Source organism: Ziziphus jujuba, chromosome 11 (genome assembly GCF_031755915.1).
Source record: "Ziziphus jujuba cultivar Dongzao chromosome 11, ASM3175591v1".
In the NCBI taxonomy this organism is placed as follows: domain Eukaryota; kingdom Viridiplantae; phylum Streptophyta; class Magnoliopsida; order Rosales; family Rhamnaceae; genus Ziziphus; species Ziziphus jujuba.
The window spans coordinates 12,251,118-12,261,305 of record NC_083389.1 but is presented as its reverse complement, the minus strand read 5'-3'; positions in this window follow the sequence as shown (position 1 = coordinate 12,261,305).

Below are 10,188 nucleotides of genomic sequence, written 5' to 3'. Positions count from 1 at the left end.
AATAGATCAATTTTGTATCATAAGTGGTATGTGATCAATTTATTGTCGATGATAAATTGATGGTACACTGTAACAGTAATATATATGTATAATGTATGTAAGATAACTAGTCAAAATTGGAATGGTTTCCCTTTTTTTTTTTTTTTTTTTTTTTGGGTAAATAAAAAATTGGTATAATATGTTAGCATGCTTCTCATCAAGTCAAAAAGATTGAACGAGGAAACAAAATCTCTGATGCTATATATAAAGTTTGTAATGCTTCTCTCACACACACATTCTATCGAACTCTTCACCTCTCTCCCAAGTGCGCACACACACACACACGCTGTGCCCGATCATGTTGTACAAAGCGAGACTAAGATCACAAATCTTCCTAATGGTGTCAAATTAAATTGAAATGATCCCCCATATTCCCACCCATAAGATTCTAGATTTGGAAATAAGATAACCTTACAACAAATTAATAGGCGGGAGAAAATGATTGTTCATATATTTTGATATACTGAAGGCTTTTTTTATTTTTTTATTTGATATTAAATTGATTAAAATGTTAAGGGACTAACAGGGTTACCGGGTAAGCAGCATAGTTGTCCATCTTCATGACCAAAATTAAGAATCTTATGCATTGGGGAAAAAAAAAAAAAAAAAAAAAAGAACCTAAAAAATCATTCTAAAAATATATAGTACAGTTTACATCATTTTTTTGAACCAAAAAAAAAAAACTTGGTAAATAAATTGATCTGATGATGATATATATAAATATTTGTAATAATGTGATGATGATATATTAATTAGGGAGAGTCTTTTCTTTTTCTTTTCCTTTTTTTTTTTTTTTTTTTGGTTGAATTAATTAGTGAGAGTCAGTCGTCAAGAAAGAGCAACTACATAAATGAATTTTATTTTTTTGTTGATTTAATGGGGGTCAATTAAGTAATTTGGGAATGTCACTGGTCTGGTTCGATTATAAATAAAAGTGCAGGCGTGTGGTGTGTTTGAATTCACAATCACACAATCACGCTGACAGTGACTAGCAGTTAGCTCGCTGGCTCGAAAATTCATGCGAGTAACCGCTTCACTGACTCCACTGCTTCCCAAAAGAAAGCTTTCCCTTGCAAGCATGTCTCACGCCACCTTCACTAGGAATTGTTTTTAAAGTCAACCCGTTAACGTTCTCCTGCATGTGATATATTATTTTTCTATTATTATTATCTCATCCCAATTGTTTATGCTGCTTATTTAATCACTAGGATATTTGTATGATATTGATTTTTCTTTACAAAGTTAACCTACTTTTGTAGGGACACACAACAACCAAAAAAAAAAAAAAAAACAGAGAAGAGCATAACCTACTGGATAAATATAAATCACTTTTTTTTATTTTATTTTATATTGCAAACTAAAAGTTGTAGATATAAATCACTCTTTTTATTTTATTTTATTTATTTATTTATTATAAATAGAATCCTTTTTTTTTTTTTAACATACTTTTTCTACGTATTTCATTATTTAAGTATGAAATGATACACTTAATTTGTTCATTTTTCATGTAGAACACATGATTTATTAGGCTCCATCAATAATTTGGGCTTGAATGTAAAGCTCATCATTATGGCATTTCCATGTCATACCAATTAATACAAAATTAGTTTATATAACTTGCAAATTGTTTTTTTTTGTTTGTTTGTTTGTTTGTTTGGACTTTAAAAATTTTGAAAGCAATTTTTAATTTTTTGTTCACACCTTTATTTGATTTGCTCACATCATCAGGGTGACTTTGATGGCGTTTATTTCTATCATGGATGTGTTTATTTTTAATTTGATTGGAGAACAATTTTTCATTTTTAATTTTTAATCTGCGTGGGCTACAAGGCTAGGTGTAGGAGATAACTGCAGAGGTAGGGGTGACAATTTAAGTCATAACATGTTAACATGACTAAAAAATGATACAAAATAAACGGATTTGGATTTATTATAAATGGATTCAGATCAAATTCAAATCAACGCGTTTAACACAACTAATAAACTATCAATTTCGGATTGATCTTTTTAACCCAAAATTGACCCGTTTAATTAAAAGTGTCTATCTCGAATTGACCCGTTTAATTAAAAATGTCAATTTCAAATTGACCCGTTTAATCCGAATCTGACACGATTATAACCCATTTAAATTATAACTTTAATATATTAAATTTATACTATTAATAAAACTTTAACTAATACTTTTTTATTACTAAATATCAAACTTATTTAAGGTTATATTATTAATTTTTTTATTAATTAAAAATGAAAAATAAAAATTATTGAAATAATATCTATTTATTTAAACGTAACATGTTTAATACATGTATAGATTTGTGGACATCGAAAAAACAAAAATTAATATGTCTAAGAGTATTGGAGATGTAGAAAATTAAAAACATAATTATTAATAAAGTTTTTTTATACTATTTTTAAAGAAGTAGTATTAGGTTTATTATGTATATATATGTATCTATATTTAACTATTCTATAAGATTTAACTATTATATAAAATTGTTATATTTTCATATCATATGTTATATTATTGTAAATTTGTAACTTAATTATATGGTTTTACATAAATATTTTAATTTGAATCAATTAATGACTAAATTATTTTTAGTTTATATAAAATAATTAATTTAAATAAGGTAATTTATTTAATTAGACAAATTTTGTGTACATAGGTCAATTTTGTACAAATAGGTCAATTTCGTATAAACGGGTTCTGTTGATCCAAATTGACCCATTTGATAAACGAGTTATCAAGTTCGTGTCAGATTACCTGTTTATTAAACGAGTCATGTTCGGGTTGAAGATTTCTAATACGATTAATAAATAAGTCGGATTCGGGTTGAGCAATTTCGACATGATTAATAAACGGGTTGACAGGAATACGACACGGCAACATGAATTGTCACCCTTAATCAAAGGGATGTATTCACTCACTCTCACTCCTCCTCCGTAAGCTCATGCACGCACACAAAACTAGAGGTGGCAATCCATGTGTTGATCTGTTTAATAATCGTATAGAAAATGCTCAATTTGAACTCGACCCATTTATTAATCGTGTCAGGTAACCCAACCTATTTATAAATAGGACAACACGACACGACCTAATTAATGCGATTACTTTAACGCGTCATGTTGATATGTTAACCTATTAACCTAAATATTGACCTATTAACCTGCAAATTAACATATTAACCAAAATTAACCTATTTATTGAAAATTAACTTGTTTATTAATATATCTATTCTACTAACTTGAAAATCAAGCTCCTTATTTGAAAATGATTTAAAAATAATAATTAAAAAATTAAGATATAATATTTAAATTTCATAGTAATATATCCTCTAATTATATTTGCAATGAGAGGAGTTTCAGTGATCTGAATTTTTTTTTATGTTTTTATTTTTGTTTTATTAAAGATTTTTTTTTCCTTTAAAAAATTAATAATAGAAAATTACTTTATGAAGTTTTTAATTTATAATTCTTTTACTTATTAAATATTATATTATAGATAAAGTTGTAACTTAAAGTTAAATTTAAATGGGTTATAATATGTATATAATCATGTCGGGTTGAAACTGACATGTTTAATAAAATTTTAAGTTAAACGGGTCAACTCGAAAATTGCACAATTAATATCGTGTTAAATAGGTTGACCCGATTATGATCCAAACTCATTTATAATAAATCTAAACTCATTTATTCCGTATCTTTTTCGAGTTGTATTGCCCTGTCATGATCTAAATTGCCACCTCTACATAAAACTTTCACCTAAGTTCAACAAGTCCCATCACGTGCACACACATGCACCCTTTTAACTCTCTAACGAACTCTCACACACACTACTCTGCAGCCTGCACTCAAACATTTCAACGAACACTAAATTGATTTTGGTGCCAATGCAATGGCAAAGCCTGGCTTGGCAATAATCAATCCGTGTGATTCAATTTTGGACCAATCAGAGATGGCCTTAGATTTCTATTCAAACAGAGTGATAGTCCTTTTCTTATATTTTTACATGATCATCTCTTTGAAAGAACGAACTCTTCCTCTAAAGCGAAGTGTGAAAGCACCTCCAGATTCAAGCCACCATGGTTGAGATAAGAAGTGCCAAAGCCAGAGTTGAAGAATGGTCCTTGCCATACAAACAACCATTGCCTCCAATCCGAGTCCCAAAGCTTCCAATGCTAGAGGTAACATTTTGATTCTACTTCTCTGTACTTTTTATTTATTTTTTGGTTTTTTGTAACCAATCTTCTTCTCTTTATTTGTACTTTCTATCTGCTAGATGGTTAGGGATGCTTTGGATTCTTTGAAGAGGGACACTTTGACAAGAGGACGAGAGTATATGAGAAGGTTTTTGAAATAGAATCATCGATACCCTTTTAAAGGTTGAAGAGTTATGAAGCCGAAATCGTTCGAGGATAGATTTACAAGATCTTGTAGCCCTCAGGAGGTAACTGTTTTCTCTTATCTGTTTTTTGTTTGGTTTGTTTTTATATAATTAATGGATTTTTATTTCTTATGATTTTCAAGGCATCCACATTGGAAAAGCATTTTGAAGTCACGAGGGAAATGCTAGGAGAATCTTTTATCGCAATTGCAAGGTTCATCGAGGCCAAGTATGAGGGTCTACTGAGGAACTTTAGAAAGAAATTGCTGAATTGCCTCAAAGGAAGGGAGTTTGTGTAGGTTAAAGGGAAGTTCAAGCTTCGGTTTGCACCCGATTGATGATCGCAACACAAAGGGAGAAAATCGAGGAGGGGAGGCATTTTGAAGTGTTGTCTGCCTCCAACTCCGACTCAAACTAACTGCCTCCTTTACACCGCCATGTACGAGACCACCTCCTCGACACCATTTAGTTTTGCTTTTACTTGAGGACTACCACCGCCTCCACCTCCATGAAACTGTTTAGTCTTGTTTTTTTTTTTTTTTTTTTTTTTTTTTTTTTAATTTCCTAGTTTGCATTTTTTTTTAATTTCAATTTCCGTTTAGTTGTTGATTTTCTATCCATTTTCATATACCATTGTTGTTTTTGTTGTATTGATTGTTAATCAAACAGTTGTAATCACGTATTCACCATATATAATAATAATATTAGACTATTTCCATTAATTAATTTTTTTCTTTTCTTTTTTGTATTTAATATTATTATAAGTTATAAATATATATATATATATATATATATATATATATATATATATATATATATATATATAAAATAATAATAACCAAAGAAAACGATTAGGGCAGCAAAGCAAAAATTGAAACCCCGGTGTCCACCCAAAAATTTGAATGTCGAAGGATTTTTTTTGGTTGGCTTTTATTAGAGCATTTTCAATGGAATGTTCATTAGTTTTGTCCTTCTAAAAAAGCTTTTGCCACATCAGATAGATAGATGGCCTTTTAAAAAAATATTCTCTAATGATGATGTGCAAAAAATATATTAAGGTGAGGTGGCAACAAAAAAAAAAAAAAAAAATAGAAGTTGTCTAACAAACCCTCTATTTGTAGGTCTATTAGATAGGATGAGTTATGGATTCAACCTATCATTTCTCCTTTCCTCTCATCAATTCATAATTTTTTTCTCCCTAGAACTTATTCCATTTTAAATTTTAAATAGGATCCATTGAAAAAGAAATTTAAATAGACATTGTTCATTAATAGATACTATGCCATTTAAGAGCATATCCAATGGTTCTTTCTATTGGAGACTATGTGGTATTGATATTGAAAAGTGTTCATGCTTATATGATATTATCTCTATTTAATAGATAATATTTTATTTTAAAATTATATCTAATTAAAAAAATCAAAAGCCCATGTAGAAGTTATTTTTTGTTTAACAAAAGTTAATAGAAATAAATAAATTAATAAAAATAAATAAACTGCTGACTCAGCCTCTCTAACAGAACTTCCAGAAGTAGACAGTGTCCTTTACAACTTCTATTTCTTTTGTTGCCATATCAGCTTGACAGAACTATTGCACAGAACCATTGGAGATGATTTTTTTAAAACCTTATTTATTTATATGATGTGGCAAAAAATTTTAAAAAAGGATATAATTAATGTACAGAGCCATTAGAGATGCTCTAAGTTTCAATACCTTCTAAATCTTTTGACACATAAACTCTAATGAAGAAAACCATTGGAGATGCTCTTATGGTTCCAAATGTAGGTGATCTTATCCAAATTATTACCGTTTCAAACTAAAAAAAATCCACCCTTCGCTTATAGAATTGCTTATTTGCGAAAAGTAATGCTTAAACCTCTATGGTATTCTTTTGATCTTTACATTGTTTCCCAATTGCTTCTAAAACGTTGTGATCTCTGAGCTAACAAAATAATAATAATAATAAATAAATAAATGTTGAAGGATCTTAGTGGTTCCCGTTTATCATTGATGCATTTGAAGGCAATTACTAGTACATAGCTTGGTTTTCCAATTGCTTCTGTCTAGGAATTTGTTTTATAATTGGAGGCAGAGATCAGGGGTGTTGGATTGGTAGCACACATTTTATAGCAACACTGCTTCTGTGCATAAGTATTTGTGACAACAACCAAAAAACTATATATATATATATAGATATAGATATATAGATATATGTATGCCCCTTCTGTGATTTTAGAGATTTTAACTTTTTCTTATAAATCGAGAATAAGATACCAGGTTGATCCTTAAGGATTGTGGAAAGACTCTTTTGTTTACGTACTTGTTTTGCTTTGGTATACATTGACCACAACTGTTCATGTTATCTATTTTTTTAATTGTCCATCCAATTCTGTTATTTGTTCTGATTCCACTGTGAGTGCTTATAAAGCTGCTAAAGGTGAAAGCAGAGGTTGGTGAACTGTCTAATAAGCACTCACCTGGTTGCAGGTGCATTAGAAAATCCTCTTCTGGCACATGAAACTGCACTGAACAGATTGGAGCAGCATATTGGAGGCTTTTGTTACTGTAAGGCAAAAAAAATCTTAGGATACTGCCAGCAGACTTTCCTATTTTCAAATAAGAGATCTTATGCCGTTAGTATTCATTTTAATATTATCATTATCCTTGTGTCCTCTTTATGTGTTCCTCGAACGGTAATTGCAGCATCTGGGGTTGAACATGATGAGTTCCTATCCATTTCAGAACCTCTCCTTTCAGACTAACCTAGTGTTCCTTGCCCTGAAGAGCCAAAATCAATGTATGTTGGAGATTATTGTTTGTGAAGCTGATGCAGGGGTGTGTGTCGATGTTAATTATGCTACTATATGAGTTGCTTATGTTCCCTATTGTTCTATTGCTTAAAAATAGAAAATATCTCATAGATTATGTGAATTTGCAACTTTGCTAATCTGCTTTACTCTTCCATGGTTAGAGCACATATGTTGCGCCCTTGCTTTTGAAGTTCCTGGTGGCTGGCGTCTAGAAAAGCAAGCTATTTTTTTTTTTTTTTTTTTTTTTAACTCTTCTTTAGGTGCTGCATTTTGTTCTTGGCATTCAAATAGCGCCCTTGCTTTTGAAGTTCCAGGTGGCTGGCGTCTAGAAAAGCAAGCTATTTTTTTTTTTTTTTTTTTTTTTTAACTCTTCTTTAGGTGCTGCATTTTGTTCTTGGCATTCAAATAATTTGTTACTTCTTATTCTATGTTTCTAACATGACCATTTACACCTAGGTCCCAACCCAAATTAAAAAAATGGTAAAACAAGAGAGATGAAAGAAAATACTTGTTTTGATTGCATGCTTAAATCAACAAAGCTAACAACTGCGAATCCTGCAGTTGCTTATGGGAGGAGGTGGTTTATTCTCCCCTGGAGGTCCTGGAAAGGGAATGCAGTCAAGACTATGAACATCTCACCTGGGAAATCCAAGTTGTTTGCTAACTTAAATAAAAATTTATCTGTGTCAATGGATTATTCAGAATTCTCTGATGCTTGCGCAATTTCTCATTCTCTGTTTTCCTCACGCTGTTTCACTGTTATATTATGTGCATTTAAATACAGATATCTGGGTCTTGAATGAGCATGGACAGATTCAACCTTTCTCAGCATTGAACAGTATGTTCAATAGTCTAGACTATTTGGCGTTTATGGTAGCACTGTATGTCTCATTTTGAAGTTTTGAATGTGAATTGCAATTTGTTGGCTATATTATTGAGATGGTAAGTTTGGGTAAAACAATCTGCCATAGATCATCTACGCCGGCCCGTACATAGGGGGAATCTATGGGAGTGTGCTTTTTTTTAATCATTAGTTTCACTCGTCTAAGAGGATTTACTGGGTTGTCTAGTTTTCATAGATTTTATGGATTTTTTCCTCTCACAACTTGGCTTTACCAAGTTAATAATGCATAAAATGAGGCTAGTAAATAGATCTATCAATTAAAACGCCATTAAAAATACAAACTTGTTTTTCGATTTTGGATTTGATTTCTTATTATTATTTTGGTAATAAATCTTGGATTTGATTTTGAGCCACCATTCTCCCCCCCCCAAAAAAAAAAAAAAAACTCGAACCTACAACTCCAACCATCTTCTGAATAAGATTTCATAAATAATAAAAACAACAAATAATATTATAAATCAAACTTTCAGATATTATGAATGTAACACCCCGTCCCAAATCGCACCGAAATCCGTGCACGTTGACCGAGGTTGACTGTTGACCGTTGACCGAAGGGGTCAAAAGTTGACTTTTTGACAAGGTGGGAATTTCGAGATGACTAGGGTACCGTGGCGAAGTGCACGATGCCACGAGTTCGTAGACTGGTAGCACGTCGAAAACGGAGCTACGGTTTGAAAGTTATGGACGAAACAAGTTGCGGTCCAAACTGTCCAAGGGGTGCCGGAGTTGACTTTTTGTTTATGGGGAATTGAGCTTTGACTCATGCATGGTTGTGAAGTGCTCGTCGATACGAGTTCATAGACTAGCGGCACGCTTAAATCGGACATGTGGTTAAAAAGTTATGGACGTTTGAAGTTTACCGGATACCGTATTATTTTAATGTTTTTGGGTCGTGAACAGTGACATGCCACGTGTCAGCTTCTGAGTGGTCCACGTGGCATGAACAGTGTCATGCAGGGTTTTAATTTTGAAAAACTCTCGGGGAAGAGAGAGAAAGAGAGAGAAGAGAGAGAAAGAGAGAGAGGAGAGAGAAAGAGAGAGAGAGGACCCGCCGGCCGCCGGCCATTTTCACGTTTTTCCGGCCTAGTTACTGTACACGCGCCGGCCAGCCAGATTGCCCACCTCATTTCCAGCAAAACCTCCAAATTTCACGGCGAACGGCCGCCGGACGCGCCCGGATCGGACGTCCGAAGTTTGGCGGCGATTTTTCCCCTCCACCGCCGGCCACCGCGAATCGGCACTGTTCCGGCCATTTTCCGGCCACACGCGCCTGACAGCCTTGATCCTCTCCTCAAGTCCGGCCTACCCACCAAAACTCACGGCCATCGGACCACCGACGCGCCGGGATCGGAGCGTTTTCCGGCGAGGGGTCGAAAATCTTCAAACGGTGATTTCTCCGCCGTCCGACCTCCGTTTTGCTCACCGTCGGTCCCGTTGGATTGCTCTCCTCACGATCTACAAATCTGCAAAATTTCACAGCAAACGGCCACCGTCGGAAATTACTGTTCCGGCGACGGTTGCCGGTGACGTGGCGGCCCGCCGGAAAATACTGTTCCGGCGAGTACCCGAAAATTCCGGCCAGCTCCAGTCCGCAGTGTTCGACCTCCTGAACCCAAATCCGACTTCCGTTTCCACCAATTCGCGACGGTTTGGGAGAATTGCGGAGCCGAAACCCGAAAAGCTTCCCGACGAAATTCAAACCCCGTCGGGTACGATCATCGGAAATTAAGACCGGATCTGTGATTAGCATCACTCGAGCTTCGATTCGGTATATAATTCGTAAATTTTAGTTATCGTTTGTGTTTTGACCCCCCGGGTACCGGGTATTATTTACCCGAATAAAATATTAATTTATTTGACTGTCTGTGAATTTTGTTCTAGGAGCACCGGTGAGTCGTAGAATTGATCCCGTAGTGGATCATGGGTTAATTGCGTGCTCCAGGTGAGTGACCCACCTTCAAATTAATTTTGGGGAATTTAATTGATGAATATATTATGTGTGAATTAAATATTTGGAATTTAATTTCTATGTGCCAAATATTTATTGGATT